Source organism: Canis lupus, chromosome 8, assembly GCF_011100685.1.
Source record: "Canis lupus familiaris isolate Mischka breed German Shepherd chromosome 8, alternate assembly UU_Cfam_GSD_1.0, whole genome shotgun sequence".
In the NCBI taxonomy this organism is placed as follows: Eukaryota; Metazoa; Chordata; class Mammalia; order Carnivora; family Canidae; genus Canis; species Canis lupus.
The window spans coordinates 5,956,466-5,975,426 of record NC_049229.1 but is presented as its reverse complement, the minus strand read 5'-3'; the positions used below and the strand labels follow the sequence as shown (position 1 = coordinate 5,975,426).

The window sequence follows — 18,961 nt, the reverse complement described above, 5'->3', positions numbered from 1 at the left end:
CTCCTTTTTGGAGAGTTTGATGTTTTACCCTCAAGATGTTCTTGTCTAAGGCTTGAGAAGCCAATTCTTGAGAAGAGCTTCCTGAAAGAAACAAAACTAGGTTTGAAGAAAGAATGTGAATGTTGTGTATAAAGACTTGTATTTTAGAAATAACTTAGTGGTGTCTACTGGGTTCCTGAAACTTTCCTATAAACCAGAACATATACATTTCCTGCTATGTGAGGGGTACATTAAGCTCTGAGTTTATTTTCCATGGCTGGTTTATCAGAAAACAGTATGAAATTATTAAAAGACTCTCTCAAGCAGAAGAAGAAAAGGAAAGAATGTACTATGAAGGTTGGCAAGAAGGATGACTTGGAGCTACTAATTAAGAATTCTTGCTCTCGGGGATCCCTGGGTGGCTTAGCGGTTTAGCGTCTGCCTTCGGCCCAGGGCATGATCCTGGAGTCTTGGGATCGAGTCCCACATCAGGCTCCCTGCATGGAGCCTGCTTCTCCCTCTGCCTGTGTCTCTGCCTCTCTCTCTCTCTGTCTCTGTCTCTCATGAATAAATAATAAAATAAAATCTTAAAAGAAAAAAGTGTGCTTTCTCTCCATTCAAATTTGTCTCTTCCTAGTGTAAAATTCTCATATCTGATGTGAGGAAGTCAAGGGGAAAATGAAAAAACAAAAACAAGTATCCTTAGCTGACTCTACTGGCTTCTTAACTGGTAAGTGGTTATCTTCCAACTGACTAAAGTGATGATGTGATTGTCAGAGAGTTGAACAGTGAGCAAAGACAACCTCATTTAGATAAGTGGAAAGCCGTTGGTGAGCAACTGCTAGGAAAACAAAGATCATCTGATATGACTAAGATTTATAATTATGAGAACATGATGGCTTGGGTATTCCTTCTTAGGTAGTGACAAAAGCTTAGCAACAAACCTAGGACTGGGAAGAGTCCAGGTTGAAAGGGTTGGGGGGGCGGGGGGGGAGGTGAGAGAAAGGGAAGTAAAGGGGGTTGGAGAGGGAGAGGGAAAGAGAGAGAGAAAAAGAGAGAGGGGAGAGAGAGAAAGATAGAGAAGGGGAGACAGACACAGGCTAGCAACTCAAGCAAGGAATCCCTACAAGCCCCCATGTAGTATTAATGCTGTACTTCCTTTTAGAGGCATGAGAGCACCAAATGTCAGACAGTAGAAACTTGGGGCAGGATAGTTTACCAGCTGAGTGTCTAATGCAGAGCTATAGAAAAAAGTGAGATAGATGGGGAAAACAAACAATAAACAGGACTAGAATTTGTAGCGACATTTTGAGAGTAAAGGAGAATATTCATCTACCTCATGACAGGTGCTTATATGCAGTAATGACATTTTTTTCCCCATACAAACGCAACTTAGATTGGTACTTTTTTTTTTTTTAAGGGAATTTTTTTTTTTTTTTTAAATATACAAAGGTAATTTGGGACGAGGAGCTTAAACTGGGTGCTTACACTTTTATCCAATGCCAGTTACTTTGTGTGGCATGTAATATTTCACATAGATCCTCTTCTCTTTTCTTTTTTTTCTCTTCTCTCTCTCTCTCTTTTTTTTTTTTTTTTTGTATGTATGTGTATCCTTGAACCTATTGTCTCAGTAGAGACCCTTCTGATGATGGCGTAGGAGTGTGACCTTATCTCAATGGCTCTTTTCTCTCTCTCTCTCTCTCTCTCTCTCTCACTGCTTTTAACATCAGCAGGACAAGTAAAGAGGTGGTAGTGGAAAAGAGGTCTTTTTTCTTGCTTTTCTGATATTAATGAATCTAGATGAAACAGGAAAAAGACACTAGTTACTTATTTTGCTTTCTGAGTCCTATATTCTGGCTTCCATATCCCCTTCTTCTGACTTCACGGGTGGGAAAATGTATCAACATCCTAGATGTAAGCCTTATAGGAGATGAGTCTGGATGGAGAAAGGACTCTGCAGCTGAAACATGGGCATCTATAGCATAACAAAGCAGAGATAAAAGAAGAATGGACTTCCTCAGACCTCTACTGCCTTCTCCTTAGTGAGCTCTCTTTGGTCATCTGTGTTCATGAACTTCTGCGAAAGAAAATGAATAACCAAGGTAACCACAAGTGCAGTAAGGGGGTAGGTAGCTTGTCCTTCGGTTTAGAAAGTTGATGTAGATTGAATTTAGGGCAAATTCCTTTTCTAAGTCCTAGAGAGTCCCTTCCCCTCCTCTTCCACCAAGCACATTCATAGAATTACAGTAAATTTGCATAAGTTTGGGTTTTTGTCCCTTAGAGATTAGCTAGGTTGGCCTCTATCCACACTTTTCCTGGGAAGAAACTGAGGCATGAAAAGTTTGATGAATTTTGCCAAAATGACAGCTCTGGACTCGAATCTAGGTCTCCTACTTCTTAGCTTAGCTCTTAACCTAGTGCTATTAACCCATGAAGCTATTTCATGCCCCGGGCTATAAACAGGATTTAAAAACAAACCAAACCAAAACAAAACAAAACAAAACAAAAAAAACCAATTTCTCTCCAGCTTTTAGATCTTTGCAAGCTATTAAGTATTTTTTAAAGAATCTTAAAATAAAAGCTGTAGTTTTAGGAAACTTGGAAGTCCACATATTTCTCTTAGTGGTGTGGATTTTGTTTTTGTTTTTGTTCTTGTTTCATTTTCCCTCATAATGAGGTTTTTTGTTTTTAATAGAATGAAGCACTTGATAGACTCAGATTGATACTTAGAGAAAAATGCTCTGTAATATAAAATAATGGTTCAGCGGTTGGTATTGGAGTCTCTTAGCTCTGGTTTCATTTGAGCTACACACTTCTTTGCTAAGCATGTGACCTTGGGCAAGTATGTTAATCTCTTAAGAGCCTCCATTTCCTTGTCCTCAAAATTTGGGGCATAAAAACACTTTTATCATAGCACTGTTGTGATGATTAATTAAGATAAGGTATATGTAATGCATTATTTGCATAGTGTTAGGCTCTTAGCAAGTACTCAGTTAAATGTGGTTCTGTGTGTGTGCTTATATGTGTGTTTACAAACGTGTTTATGACCCAGGAACAATTTTTTGTTCTCCTCCTGTGATGCTGGATTAGTCCCAATGGTGACAGATAACAGTTTGTTCTCAAAGCATAGTCATAAATATGTGTAAAAAAATGAGACACTTTGTAAGCAAACATATGAGCCTAACATATCAGTTTGGAGATGCTATTTCAGCATTTTGAAAAGTGTTGTGGAGGAATATAGGCATTTCAGATAGTAATAGGTATTATACAAAAAAATTCATTAGCTAAATGATTAAGAAAGGCTGACTTACACAAATTAAAAGGTTGGTTTTTTTTTTTTTTTCTTTCTCTACAAGATTTCTTAAGAGTTCTTAATTGCTAAAGGACATTGTGATTTCCAAAAATGGAATATTTTGCCAGGAAGCACTTTTTTTCTTCAGACATCTAATGGACCTAGACAGTCATTTTAGGTAAAGCTGTTCTATTCTTATACCAATTACATGGCCACAGTTCCAGAGTCTTTTGGAAGGCTCTTGAGGGAATCACCTTGCAGTTCCGTGGAACTGGCACGTAGTTTTAGTAACATTTTTCTTTTTTAAAAAACAAAAACCAGAATAAATTTTTACCCTGTAAACTTGCTTCCTTTTTTAAAAACAAAAATTATTTATTTATTTGAGAGAGAGAGAAAGAAAGAGAGCGAGCATACACAGAGGGTGAGAGAATGAGAGGGAGAAGCAGATTTCCTGCTGAGAAGGGAGCTCAATGCAGGTCTTGATCCCAGGACCCTGGGATCATGACCTGAGCCCACGGCAGACGCTTGACCAACTGAGCCACCCAGATATCCCTTCCTTCTTTATTTTTATGTTTAATTGTAGTAAAACCATACATAACATAAAATTTACCATCTTAACCACTTTTATGTGCATAGTTCAGTAGAAGTACATTTACATTGCTGTACAGCCAATCTCCAGAATTCTTTTTATCTTGCAAAAATGAAACTCTATACCCATTAAACAGTTCCCCATTCCCTTCTGCCCCCAGCCCCTGTGAACCATCATCTTCCTTTCCATCTCCATAAATTTGACTACTTCTGGATATCTTGCATAAGTGGGATCATAAAATATTTGTACTTCTGTAACTGGCATATTTCACTTCGCATCAGTCAGCATAATTAACACTAACCATTGCAGCAGACAAACCAGAAACCTTCACTGCCTGACATAAGACAGTTACTTTCTCACTCATTTAGAGAGACCAGTATGAGTCAGAGGATCCTCCTATGTCTTATGGTTATGCCCTTTAGAAGACATGGACTTTAAAGTGATTGGGCGGGAGGTTGGGGAGTGGGGTGGTGGAAATGAAGAATGGAGTAGGCATCAAGACTCCTAAGTGCTCTGGCTGGCCCTGAAGCAACCCCTGGCATACCTTCTTATAGTCCAGTGGCTTACCTTAGTTACATAGCACTAATCCATCTGGAGTGCAAGTTGGGAAATATAGAGGAACCCATGGAATCTGGGAGGCACTGACTCATGAGAAATGTTTAATGAACTTGTCACAATAGTGACTATTGAGATTTTGCTAATGTTTATTAAGTGGAGCACCAGATGCTGGCTGGTAAGTTGCAGTTCAGACCACAGGAGGTCCTGGAGGAAGGACAACTGTGAGGGGCTGCCTAGAACAGCCCCTGGAACATCATGGAAGAGCGCAGAGGGAAAGCAGGACCTGGGGCTCATGTCTTCATTAGGGTGAGTGTGTCCTTTGGGGTTTCCCCAGCTGGGTCTGGATTGACCAGTTCAAACTGAAGAGTTGGGTTTTGGTAAGCTTCATGGTGGTATTATTATAAGGCACATGGGTGCTGGGAGGTAGGGAAGACTGTTGAAATCACATCAGAACCTTACGTTTGCTTGTGACTGACGCTGCTATCCAGGACAGGAGCTCGAAGGAGAGGCTAATGTCAGTTTCAAGTCCCCGCAGACTGCTTGGCCAAACAGAATGCATGTCGAGGCAGCAATATCATGGATTAGTTTAGCTCTACTCTCAACACTAACTGTATTTAAAAAAAATAGTGTGCATGAGACTTATGTGTGCATGACTTATTTAGTCCACAAAACTGGTGGACATAGGAATTCATAAACCTCTTGCGATAACTGTAAGGTGTGCACCAGGATTTTGTGGACAAGATGGTCTAGTGTTTATCATTAATCAGGACAATACTGTGATTTTTAAAAAGCAGATGATTAGAAGCATGGATCTTATGACAATATAATTTCTAGATAAGAGCAGCCCTGAATTCAACAGATGAATGTATTTATTGTTTTTAAAATTCTCCAGAGAGAACATTAATGGTGACATTTTCTCCCATAACCACTCCTGTGATAAGCTTAATTTCAGTTATTTTGATATGGGATTTTGGAATTATTCTTTACTGTGTATTCTTCTTTGCCTCTATTGTGCAATAAATTAAGCTTACCATTTCGATTTGAAATTGCCATGTTGATAATAGTTGTCTTGACTAATTGATCATGCTTTAAGTGTTTTTTTTTTTATTAAAAGGATATTCATTAATTCTTGTATATACAACTCACTCAAATTCAGATGAGATGGGCAGCCTGGGTGGCCCAGCAGTTTAGCGCCGCCTTCAGCCCAGGGTGTGGTCCTGGAGACCTGGGATGGAGTCCCACGTCAGGGTCCGTGCATGGAATGGAGCCTGCTTCTCCCTCTGCCTATGTCTGTGCCTCTCTCTTTGTGTCTCTCCTGAATAAATAAATAAAGTCTTTAAAAAACTTCGGTTGAAAAGCCTATGACATATTAAGTATTCAATAACGTATGCTTTATACCTTATGTTTGACTGTCCACAGTAATTACATGAAGACTGCCTGCATTATACCCAAAAACTCAATTAAAAAGTGCTAAGGCTGTGAAACTGTTTAGCATCACACATATAGACAAAGTAAAAAAAAAAAAAAAAAAAAAAAAAGTTGTTTGACTCTAACTTATAAAAACTACTGAATTCCATCAAAACACATTATATATTGAAACATAGTGACAGCGCATAACAGTATTGCCTTATGCTTTATTACGGTGGCTAATTTTAGCCCCTAACATGGTTTCTGGTGGCCTTGTCTAACACATTTGAGAAAAATAGATATTACTTTCCACCTTGCTGTGAACTCACTTGGGAAGCCTCAACTTCTTTTTCAAAAATAGAGCCAATAACCAGTTATTTCAAAAATATATTTTTTGCAATGACTGGAATTTATTGAAATTCTATTTCTACAGCAACTGTGAGGATCATCTTGCATTATCAGGGGTTCTTATGCATTTTGAACATACTTAAACTTATATGTAATATTTAATTAATACTAGATCAGATCTTTATAAAGTTGTAATCCAGAGTTATGATTTACAAATCACTCTTTTGATATTAAACTTGGAGAATGAATATCTGTAATGGATGAGATGTGTGTAGGGTTAATCACAGAAGATTTGCATAGATGTAAAGATGTCTAGAAGATTCTCCAACATAAGGGAATATGGGGATCCAGAGTTCCTAGGAGAAAACGGGAATAATAAAATCATAGTTTGAAGGAAAGAACTGAGTTCTATTATATGATCTTCAGGGGTTCTAATTACAATATGAAAGCTCTGTAGCTCTCATAGATTATTTTAGAAATGCATTTCTCAGCCAAAACTAAGTATTTTGGTTTCTGGTAGATTCATTCATTTTCTTTCAGTTAGACTGGCTCACACTCATTTATTCACTTTCATCATTAAAGAAAACAGAGCAGTGGCTCAGTTGGTTAAGCATCCAACTCTTGGTTTCATGATCTTTCAGTCATGGGATGAAGCCCCACATTGGACTCCTTGCTCTATGCAGAGTCTGCTTCAGATTCTGTCTCCCTCCACTATACCCCTTCCTGCTTGCACCCCCCCCCCCCAAATAAATAAATAAAATCTTAAAAAAATAGAGCAAAATGATATCTCTCAGTTCATGCGAGTCAGTGGTAGAAAAACAATACTAAGATCCTTAGTCTGCTAGCTTTCAGTTTGGGTCATAGCATGCAGAAGTACTCTATGTCCTTTAAATCAAGTTATTTAAAATTCTTCCATGATGTTTTTCCTTAGTAATATGTTGTTTTCCCAATACATTTTTTTTTGCTAGAGAAAAATATGAATTAATTTCTTACCAGTTCTGTGCATCATTCCACTTTCATTTATATTAAATGCATTCTATAAATCCTGCAGGTTTGTTTTGGATTGTTTATAGAAATATACTGGGAAGGAAAGGATGATTGCTAAGCTGGATTTCAGTAATGGAGTAATCAGAGACTTTCATAGAGTTCATTTTATTCCTTATTTATGATTTATAGTTGTTTCTTTAACTGCCTGCAAGGTACATGAAGAAGCATAAGCCAGAAAACTATGAAAACATACATAAATATTTATTCAAATGTGTTATCTTTTTGCCTGATAACAATGCTTTTTTTTTTTTTTTAAGTTTTCTCTATTGGAGCATATTTTTCAGAGCAACTCACTCAAGTTTCTTCTGTTTTGTTTTGCTTTTATTTGTTTTTGCAAATTATTAGGGAAGAGTCAAGTTTTATTCTCCCAAAAGAAATTGCACTCACTGCAACTTTATCACACCCTAAGTTGAAAAGCATGAGAATGTGATAATGATGCTGTTACCATTGTTTCCCAAGGAGCACAGGTGAGAGGCAAAGCAAGTAGACAATCAGGTCACACTCCCAGTCTCACCTTCTACATAATCTGAAGCATAAAAGGAGCTTTGCCCAGATCCAGAATTTATAATACCATTCTCATCTGTGTGTAGGGATGTGTGTGTGTGTGTGTGTGTGTGCACACGTGCCCACCTTTCATTCCTTAGCAATCTCTCTAGGGATGTTAATATTGTGCCTAAACAATGGATTGGAAAGTAAAACATTCAAACAGCTGCAAACACTGAATAACTGTTTTGACTCCAGTGTACCAATTTTACTGGATTCATCATTGTTTTAATGTTGCTAGAAAGAGCCAGAATAAGGAAATCTATGGGCCTAATGATAAGCCCGAACATCCCTTTCTCATTAATATCAAGTGCAGACACTATGAAAAGTATATTTGTAACACTTATTCCAGATATCAGCTGGATGGCTGTGTTAACAATAGTGGCAAAGTGCTTGGGTTCTACAATCAGAATGCTGTGCTTCACGTTATGGCTCTGCTCCTCTCCAGCTGTAATCCTATGTGAGTTACTTAACCTTTTGGGACTCAATTTCCTCCTCTGTAAAATGTGCGTATTCTACCCTAGTTTTGCTATTGGGATTATATGTACTAAATCATTCAACAACTATAAAATGTGTTAAAGATCTCAGTACAATGCCAGACACTTGGTACTTGGTAAAATTAGCTAACCTTCGGTATGTAACGTCTCACTGAAGATTCTACAGTTGACTGACATTGTCATCAGAGAATATTAGTTGGGTATCGAATAATTATGTCTAGAAGAAGAGTGAGTCCATTCATTTTGAAGACACATTGAAGATGTTTTAAAGGTGATAGGATACAAAACAACCCTCTTCGTGATTGAAGAAAAGATCTCTATTGGCACACTAAAGCAAAAAAAGGAAAACAGCATATGATTTACAGAAGGAGATAAAATTGATAGGCGTTAGGATTGTTTAACAATCTCTGATTTTCAGTGGAAGAAAAATATTACCTTATCTAAGGCAGAAACAACTTGGCTCAGAGCAGACTCATTACATAGGACAGACTGCTTATGAAATCTTTGTGACAGGAATCTCAAATTATGCATCAATTCATTTAACAGCCAGAATTCTGGAGGGAATGGAATTTATTGGTTTGTTTTTTGTTTTTGTTTTTAGAATGTTAAATGTATAATGCTTGAGTACACATTGCTTAGTATTTGCTATTTGGCCTTGAATGATGTATTTAATGGATGCCCATTTTCATGGAAGCATGATCTGAGAGTATATATTTCGACACCAATAACAGCAGCAGAAGCAACAAAACAGTCCCACAGAGAGTTTGTATTCCTAAATACATGTGGATGTCAATAGCTTCATTATTTATTTGTTTATTCATTCATTCATTTGCTCATTCATTTATTTATTTATGCATGCATATAAGCAAACAATCTGGTCAAAGTTATTCTGTATTTTATGATGGTTGAGATTATAATCAGATAATAGTAATAGTATTTCATGGTAATAGTTAACACTAAAACTTAGAGCGGCATCTATTTTCTATGATAAAGACAGTAAACATTTTTGAACATGCAAGAACTCAGATAATGTAGTTACCATGAGACCTTCTTGAAGACACTACTGGAGGCTGATATTCAGGCAATTTAGAGATGAACAGAAAAGCTATGGAGAGAGGTTGGTATAGAACATTAGGAGAGTAGGGCTAAGACACCAGAATTTAAGATTATGATGGAAGGGCTGCCATCGAAAGACTAAGTATTAAGATTTCAGGATTAGTAGGCAGACCAATGTGAGAATTATGGTTTCAGAACACAATACAACTGTCATAAATCTTGATAATGAATAATTCATGTAATTAGGAAAAGTTGGGAAGAAAGGGTAAGTGTGTACATGAAAAGGAAGAGTAAGTGCGGTTGTTTCTTTATATTTTACAACAATGGATCAAAATATATACTTAGAACTGATAAATCTAGTAACAGGAGTATAAAGCCATTTAACAGATAAAAGCTAAATGTTAAGGATTTTTTAATCTGCAAAAATTGATGGTAAAGGAAGAGAGGAAATGGGATAGCAGAAAATCATTCTATATACTAACTTAATTACTGCTCACATAACATTTTGAAAGGAGCTATATAAATAAATAAGCAGATAATTTTAATAAACCACTGCATTGATAACTGTTGGGAAATGGTATAAATTATAATTTATATAAGGGGCAAAACAGTGATATATAGCAAAGATTTAAAAATACACATATTCCTTGATTTAAAATTCCATTCAAAAATGTATCCTGTAAACTCCAACATGGGTGAAATGATGTATATACAGTTATCATCATTTGTAAGTGAAAGATTAAAAACACCAAAATGGGATGCCTGGGTGGCTCAGCAATTGGGTGTATCTGCCTTTGGCTCAGGGCTTGATCCTGGAGTATGGGGATCGAGTCCCACGTCGGGTTCCCTGCATGGAGCCTGCTTCTCCCTCTGCCTGTGCCTCTGCCTCTCTGTGTGTGTCTCATTAATGAATAAATAAAATCTTAAAAAAAAATTAAAACACCAAAATGTCCATCAGTAGGGGACCAATGAAATAAAAATTTAAAAGTACACAGTAGAGAGGTAAAGAAGGATAGGAAATTTTATGTGCTGATATGGAGTGATATCCAAGGTATAATAAGTGAAAAAAAAAATGAGAAGGGTGCATACTACCATTTTTAAAAAATGTAAAAAAAATGCTTATATGTTTATTAAATATCTCTATCTATTTACCTAAAAATTTCATAGCATTTTAAAGGGGAGATCTGAGAGGTGGGGGGGAATTCATTTTAGATCTTCTTTACTCATTTTTAAATGTTGTAGCATTAGTATTCATTCAAAAATGAATTAAAAATGTAAATTAAAGAAAAACAAGAAGTATTCATCTGGGTCATTTGTGACCTCAGTGAAAATGGCTCTTTGGAATGGTTTGAACGGAGTAAGTTGAGAGGAAAATGAGGGTTGAGAAATTGTAGAAAGGACAATAAACACATAGACATATTTTCAATAAGTTCACTTGTGTTTGTAGTTATAGATGAGGGCAATAGAGTTATAGGTAATAGATATAGATAGACCATAAGATAAATATAGATAATGGAAAAGATTGACAATACTTCAATATATTTGCATGGTAGTGAGGGGGATGATCCAGTATCTAGGATGTAAATTTTACCCAAAGTAATGACTTTCATTTTAAAACATTAGATTTTTTTTTTTTTTTCTGATAGGAACTATATCCCAGGACTTGCTATTAAGGCCCCCTTCCTTGGTGGCAATAGGTACATTTTATCTCTATTTCTGTGATAAAAGGAGGCAGAGAGGATAATTGAGTAGATGGAACAGAGTCACATGATCATGGGAAAAGGCAGTCCTGCTGGGGCTGGCAGGCAGCATAGTATACTATCTCCACCTTGCTGGTCTTGCTACTTTCAGATTCCACCATTATTAGTATGTGCTGCTTGGGAGAGTTGAAGGGAGGAGCAAGTGACAGGACATTTTGGTCTAGCCCTACAAAACAAATGGAATACAGTTATTGTGTGAAAAAGAGAGATGGAGAAAAGTTATGAAATATTTCTATTTCAAGATCTACAGTTCTGTAGAGATTTATTTTGCTTTCCATTCCAACATATATTCTACTTTTGTAGTTTATCTGTAATTTTGGGGAAAATGTATTTTGTTTATTGTGTCTGCCTCTCACCTCCCGCTCATCCTGCAGTTCACACCCAATCCAAGCCATGGCCACCTACACCCAAATGTCTTCTCTCTTCCTATTCTTTTCTGATGTACTCTTCTATGGCTTTCTATTTCTATCATGTGGAAACGATTCCACTTTCTCACCAATGGGCTCTCCCCCTTATTCTGCTCTAACTTCATTTTTTGAAGCTCTCTATTGACAATACAGACAAGTAGGTGGAGTTATTGCATATTGTTTTGGTAGATGAGTGAGTAGAAATTCTAGCACCTACAACGGGGGCCTGTGAATTGAACACAGGGTCAGTCAATGTTAATTAAATTAATAGCGCTTGCTTTCGCAGCACATACACTAAAATTGGAATGGCACAAAGGAAATTAGCATGGCCCCTGTGCAAGGATGGTGTCTACAGTAACAAATAATACACTTTCAAGAGAAGTGGACTGGTTTAATTGAAGGCAGCTCTGTTAACAGGACTGTCCAACAAGAAACGGGACCAGACTTTTCTTTCAAAGTATGCCAAGTTTTCATTATGATCACCTAACTCCCAATTTGTTATAGTGGAATTTCTTCATTAGATAGGCAGTTGGGTCTGAAGATGTCTAAAATCTTTCCAAATCTTAATAATTGATGATCATTGGATTCATTCTCTACTTTTCATCAAAGCTCATACTTGTGTCTGCATTGCTTGTGAAGAAGTCAACTTACTTATTGTAAAGTGATTCACTTTTTAATAAGATCTTAGTTCTGTATAAAATTGAAAATAATTGTATATTAAAAAAAATATCAACCTGCCTAGATACTCAATCAGCTTTTGCCAGAGGGCTTTTTTTGAAATGAGCTGAGACAGAGGCACATGACTGCACAGGCCTCTAGCACAGTGAGGGCAACCAAGTTGAGAGACAACTTGCTCAGCTGTTCAAAAGAAGGGAAAGGTACTGGTTCCAGACCTGCTCCAGAGAGAAGCTCAAAGGTACTCAGCACTGGCAGAACAAAGAACCCTAGGAGGGAAGCTTCGCTCCAAAAAGGAGGCTTTTGCTTCAGGAGAAGACTGTTCCAGGAAAAAGAGACTGGCTGTTTCAAACTCAAAAAAAAAAAAAAAAAACAAAAAAAAAAACAAAAACAAAACAGTAGCAGCTGATCTCATGGCTCTTAACAAAATAGTGAGTAGAAAAGAAATATTAACTTGAATCCAGCTGAGAGAAGTGGATCAAAGTAAACCTACTGCATACCTAGGAAGAGAAATGACTGTTTCTTGTATTTAGCTTTGGCTTTCTTTTCATAAACAGATTTTGTATTTTTCTATTATTTGTGACTGACAAATGTGCTTTGAAACTATAAGCTCTTTTTGTTTGTTTTCTCCATATCATTCATATTTAATTCTAGGGACATTTATGGATTGACTCTTATAGAGCAGACAGTATGTAAGGTGATGCAGTTTAAAAATAATAGGACATGGTTCCTTACCATATAGGAGTCTGGTGAGATAGCCGTACAACTCATGGTGATAGCAGGGAGTGGCTAAAAAAGTATAGGTTTTGGAATAAGATGGGATGAAATTTAAATTCTGATTCTATCATTTCTTATCTATAAGGACAAAGAAAAGTAAAATGAATTCTAATCTTCAGTTCCCTTATCTTTAAAATGTGGATATATCTCATGGGTTGTTGTGAAAATTAGATGAGGTTATGTATATTATTGACTAAATTGGATCCCTCCCCAATTTATATGTGGAAGCTCTAATGCCCAATGTGACTGCATTTGAAGATAAGGGTTGAAGGATTAATCCATTTATTTGTGGGGAGAACGGCAGAAGTATTTCTAGCAAAAACATGAGGAAACATACTTGGGAGATTTCATTCACTAAACTGAATGCTAGAAGATGTGGTTGGAAAGATCCAGATCTCAGCTGTAAATGTTAAGCTGCACGGATATCTCATTTCCCTCTGGCTTCATTCTTTACTTTTTCCTGTCTTTCTGGCTACCTCAGAGTTGACCTGTAAGGACTGTAAATAGAGGTTCTCATGTATTCTGGCTTTTCCTGCTAGTAGAAAATACCAGAGGGAAGTATAGACAGAGATCAAGATATCTATCACTCTGGTTCTTTCTCTGGGGGGTAGTCTCCAACTGACTGTGTCCACTGATTGATAATCACTACCACATATAAGTTGACCAGTTCTAAGTCTCTTTCTTTCTAGGTTCTAGGAACCTCTCCTTTACTTTGTTGCTTTATGCCTAAGGAGGGCAATGAATCTTCCTTTGAGACTTCTGGATTCTTGCATTTTCCCTTTGTAATTTTCCATATCCTGTCTATAGCATTGTGATTCATTGTTTTAGGACAACAAACAAATGGGGCACTTGGGTGGGTCAGTGGTTAAGCATCTGCCTTTGGCTCAGGTTGTGATCCCAGAGTCCTGGGATTGAGTCCCATATCTAGTTCCCTGCAGGGAGCCTGCTTCTCCCTCTGCCTATGTTTCTGCCTCTCTGTGTCTCTCATGAATAAATAAATAAAATCTTTTTTAAAAGAAAAACAAATGAAAACTATCCTAGAGTTTTCCTGATTTAAGTATAATCTGTTTCCTGTTAGAACTTTACTGATGAGTATTGGTTTCTGTATTAAGACTTTACTCATTAATTCATTTATTGTATCATAGACATTAGTTGAATGCTTATAAGGGTACTGCTGCTGAATGCTATGTCTGGTCTCATGAGCTTAAAGTCAGGTGTGAGATATATACAAATAAAGAGCAATAACAGAATAGCATAATAGGTGTTAAAATGAAGAAAGTTTACGGTGCTTTGGACTACATTGCAATGATACCTGACCTGAACAGGGTTTGAGTAATAGTATGCAATGTGAGATTGGCACAGTGGAAGATAAGAATACAGAAATTTAGTACATAACAAGATGGTACTACATTCTGGGAATGAAAATGGATGATGGGGCAAAACATTGTAGATCTAGCTGTATATAGTTTGTCTAAAGAATTAGTCACAGAAGCACTATGGTGAGAATGGTCCATAGCCTTGGCCTGGACTGATCTGGATGTGGTCTTGTGTTAGGAAGATTTAGGGATAATCTGACCTCATTAGATGACATCAATTTTGGTCCTTTATAAAAAAATTGAGGTAAAATTGACATACAAAATTATATTAGCTTCAGGTATATGACATAATGATTTAAAACTTGTATATATTGTGAAATGATCACCACAATAATTCTGGTTAACATCCATCATACTGCATTACAGAATTTTTTTCTTATAAACGTTTAAAATTTATTCTCTTAGCAACTTTCAAATATGCAATATAGTATTCTTACCTATAGTTGTCATGCAGCACATTACATCTCCATGACTTACTGATTTTATAACTGAAACTTTATACCTTTGACTTCCTTGACCCACTTTGCACACCATAATCCCCACCTCTGGCAACCATGAATCCTATAAGCTTTTTTTTTTTAGATCCCACATATAATGAGATCATACAGTATGTGTCTTTCTCTGACTTATTCCACTTAGCATAATGCCTTAAGTTCTATCCATGTTGTTGCAAATGACAAGATTCTATTCCTTTTTTATGGCTGAATAAATATTCCAGTGTGTGTGTGTGTGTGTGTGTGTGCGCGCGTGTGTATCACCTCTTCTTTATCCATTCATTAATGGATACTTAAGGTGTCCCATTAATGGACACTTAAGTTGTCCCATGTCTTAGCTATTGTAAATAACACAGCTATGAGTATGGGGATACCTGTATCTTTTCAAGTTGGTGTTTTCATTTTCTTCAGATAGATACCCAAATGTGGAATTGTTGGATCATATCGGAATTTGATTTTTAGTTTTTTGAGAAAATACTGTACTGTTTTCCATAGTGGCTATATTGATTTACATTCAACAGTGCACAAGGATTCTTTTTTCCACATCTTTGCCAACACATTTCTTAGTTTTTCAACAATAGCCATTCAAACAGGTATGAGATGATATCTCATTGTGATTTTGATTTTAATTTACTGGGTGATTAGTGATGTTGATTGTCTTTTCATGCACCTGTTGGCTCTGTGTATGTCTTCTTTGGAAAAATATCTGTTGAGATCCTCTGCCCATTTTAAAATCAGATTGTTACTGAGATGCATGAGTTCCTTATATAGTTTGCATATTAATTTCTTATCAGATATATGATTTGCAAATATTTTTCACATTCATCAGGTTGCCTTTTCATTTTGCTGATAATTTCTTTTGCTGTGAAGAAGCTTTTTAGTTTGATGTAGTCCCACTTGTCTGTTTTTGCTTTTGTTGCCTTTGCCTTGGTGTCAAGTTTAAAAAATCATTATCAAGACTAATGTCAAGGAGCTTACCACCTATGTTTTCTAAGAGTTTTACAGTTTCAGGCCTTATGTTCAAGACTATAATCCATTTAGACTAAATTTTGAGCGAATATTTGTGTATGGTGTAAAGTAGTGGTCCAGTTTTTTTTTCTTTTTTCTTTTTCTTTTTCTTTTTCTTTTTCTTTTCTTTCTTCCTTTTTTTTTTTTTTTTTTTTGCGTGTAGCTGTCCAGGTTTCCCAACACCATTTATTAAAAAGACTATCTTTTTCCTGTTGTATATTCTTGTCTCCATTGTCATAGAGATTAAGCAGCCATTTGAGTGTAGGTTTATTTCTGGGCTTTCTATTCTGTTTTACAGATCTGTGTGTCTATTTTTGTGCCAGTACCATACTGCTTTCATTACTACGGATTTGTGGTATATTTTGAAATATGGGATTGTGAGACCTCCAGTTTTGTTCTTCTTCCTAAGACTGCTTTGACTATTCAAGGTCTTTTATTGTTCCATACAAATTTTAAGGTTGTTCTATCTCTGTGAAAAATTCCATTGGATTTTTGACAGGGATAACATTGAATCTGATGATTGCTTTGGGTAGTATGGACATTTTAACTATGAATCATTCCAATCTATGAGCATAGAATATCTTTAATTTTTTGCATCATCTTCAATGTCTTTCATCAGTCTCTTATAGTTTTCAGTGTACAGGTCTTTCCCCTCCTTGGTATTTATTCCTAGGTATTTTATTATTTTTGATGCAATTGTAAATGGGATTGTTTTCTTAATTTCTCTTACTGATTGTTCATTACTAGTGTATAGAAATGAAACAGATTTCTGTATATTGATTTTGTATCCTGAAAAACTTTACTGAATTTATTAGTTTTAACAGTTTTTTAGTGGTGGTCTACATATAACATCATGCCATGTGCAAAAAGTGATAGTTTTAATTCTTCCTTCGTTCTTCCTTCCAATTTGAATGATTCTTATTTCTCTTGCCTAAGTGTTCTGGGTTGGACTTCCAATACTATATTGAATAAAAGTGGCAAGAGTGGGCATCTCTTGTTCCTGATCTTAGAGATATAATGCCTGACAGAGTGAAACATAATGACACTAGATACACACAATTTGTTTAAAGAATTATGATGAGAATGGTCCATAACCTTGGAACTTATCTGGATATGGTCCTTGTCATGGAAGGATTTGTGGATAATCTGACCTCATTTACTGAAGTAATTTTTGGTTCTCAATTGTTGATGGAAGTTTAGGTAACAGTGTGTATTTGCAATATGCAACTGGAAGTCATCTTGCTCTCAAATTTGTCTTCTATACCTCAGAAATAATATTTTGATTTCCCCCAGACACAAGGCTGGTTCAACACTCGTGAAACAATCAATGTGATTCATCATATCAGCAAGAGAAAAACCAAGAACCGTATGATCCTCTTATTAGATGCAGAGAAAGCATTTGACAAAATACAGCATCCATTCCTGATCAAAACTCTTCAGAGTGTAGGGATAGAGGGAACATTCCTCAACATCTTAAAAGCCATCTATGAAAAGCCCACAGCAAATATCATTCTCAATGGGGAAGCACTGGGATCCTTTCCCCTAAGATCAGGAACAAGACAGGGATGTCCACTCTCACCACTGCTGTTCAACATAGTACTGGAAGTCCTAGCCTCAGCAATCAGACAACAAAAAGACATTAAAGGCATTCAAATTGGCAAAAAAGAAGTCAAACTCTCCCTCTTCGCCGATGACATGATACTCTACTTAGAAAACCCAAAAGCCTCCACCCCAAGATTGCTAGAACTCATACAGCAATTTGGTAGCGTGGCAGGATACAAAATCAATGCCCAGAAATCAATGGCATTTCTATACACTAACAATGAGACTGAAGAAAGAGAAATTAAGGAGTCAATCCCATTTACAATTGCACCCAAAAGCATAAGATACCTAGGAATAAACCTAACCAAAGAGGTAAAGGATCTATACCCTCAAAACTATAGAACACTTCTGAAAGAAATTGAGGAAGACACAAAGAGACGGAAAAATATTCCATACTCATGGATTGGCAGAATTAATATTGTGAAAATGTCAATGTTACCCAGGGCAATATACACGTTTAATGCAATCCCTATCAAAATACCATGGACTTTCTTCAGAGAGTTAGAACAAATTATTTTAAGATTTGTGTGGAATCAGAAAAGACCCCGAATAGCCAGGGAAATTTAAAAAAAAAAAAAACATATCTGGGGGCATCACAATGCCAGATTTCAGGTTGTACTACAAAGCTGTGGTCATCAAGACAGTGTGGTACTGGCACAAAAACAGACACATAGATCAATGGAACAGAATAGAGAACCCAGAAGTGGACCCTGAACTTTATGGTCAACTAATATTCGATAAAGAAGGAAAGACTATCCACTGGAAGAAAGACAGTCTCTTCAATAAATGGTGCTGGGAAAAGTGGACATCCACATGCAGAAGAATGAAACTAGACCACTCTCTTGCACCATACACAAAGATAAACTCAAAATGGATGAAAGATCTAAATGTGAGACAAGATTCCATCAAAATCCTAGAGGAGAACACAGGCAACACCCTTTTTGAACTCAGCCACAGTAACTTCTTGCAAGATACATCCACGAAGGCAAAAGAAACAAAAGCAAAAATGAACTATTGGGACTTCATCAAGATAAGAAGCTTTTGCACAGCAAAGGATACACTCAACAAAACTCAAAGACAACCTACAGAATGGGAGAAGATATTTGCAAATGACGTATCAGATAAAGGGCTAGTTTCCAAGATCTATAAAGAACTTCTTAAACTCAACACCAAAGAAACAAACAATCCAATCATGAAATGGGCAAAAGACATGAAGAGAAATCTCACAGAGGAAGACATAGACATGGCCAACACGCACATGAGAAAATGCTCTGCATCACTTGCCATCAGGGAAATACAAATCAAAACCACAATGAGATACCACCTCACACCAGTGAGAATGGGGGAATGATTTCCTATTTCTCATTGTTTTTCTTTTTCATCTAAAGATTTCTGAAATGGGTAATGCTCATATTAGGTGTGTGTGTGTGTGTGTGTGTGTGTGTGTGTATTTTGAGAAATAGAACCAATAAGACGTAGATATAGATTCTTATTTTAAGAAATTTGCTCATATATTGGGCCAAGGGGAGGGGGATTAGTACATCTA

The 18,961-nt window shown here is 36.5% G+C and overlaps 1 pseudogene; it reads left to right on the top strand.

Annotated features, from left to right (window-relative positions):
- Nucleotides 1–11,757: 11,757 nt before the first annotated feature.
- On the top strand, nucleotides 11,758–11,857 carry LOC119873052 (annotated as a pseudogene).
- The last annotated feature ends 7,104 nt before the right edge of the window (nucleotides 11,858–18,961 follow it).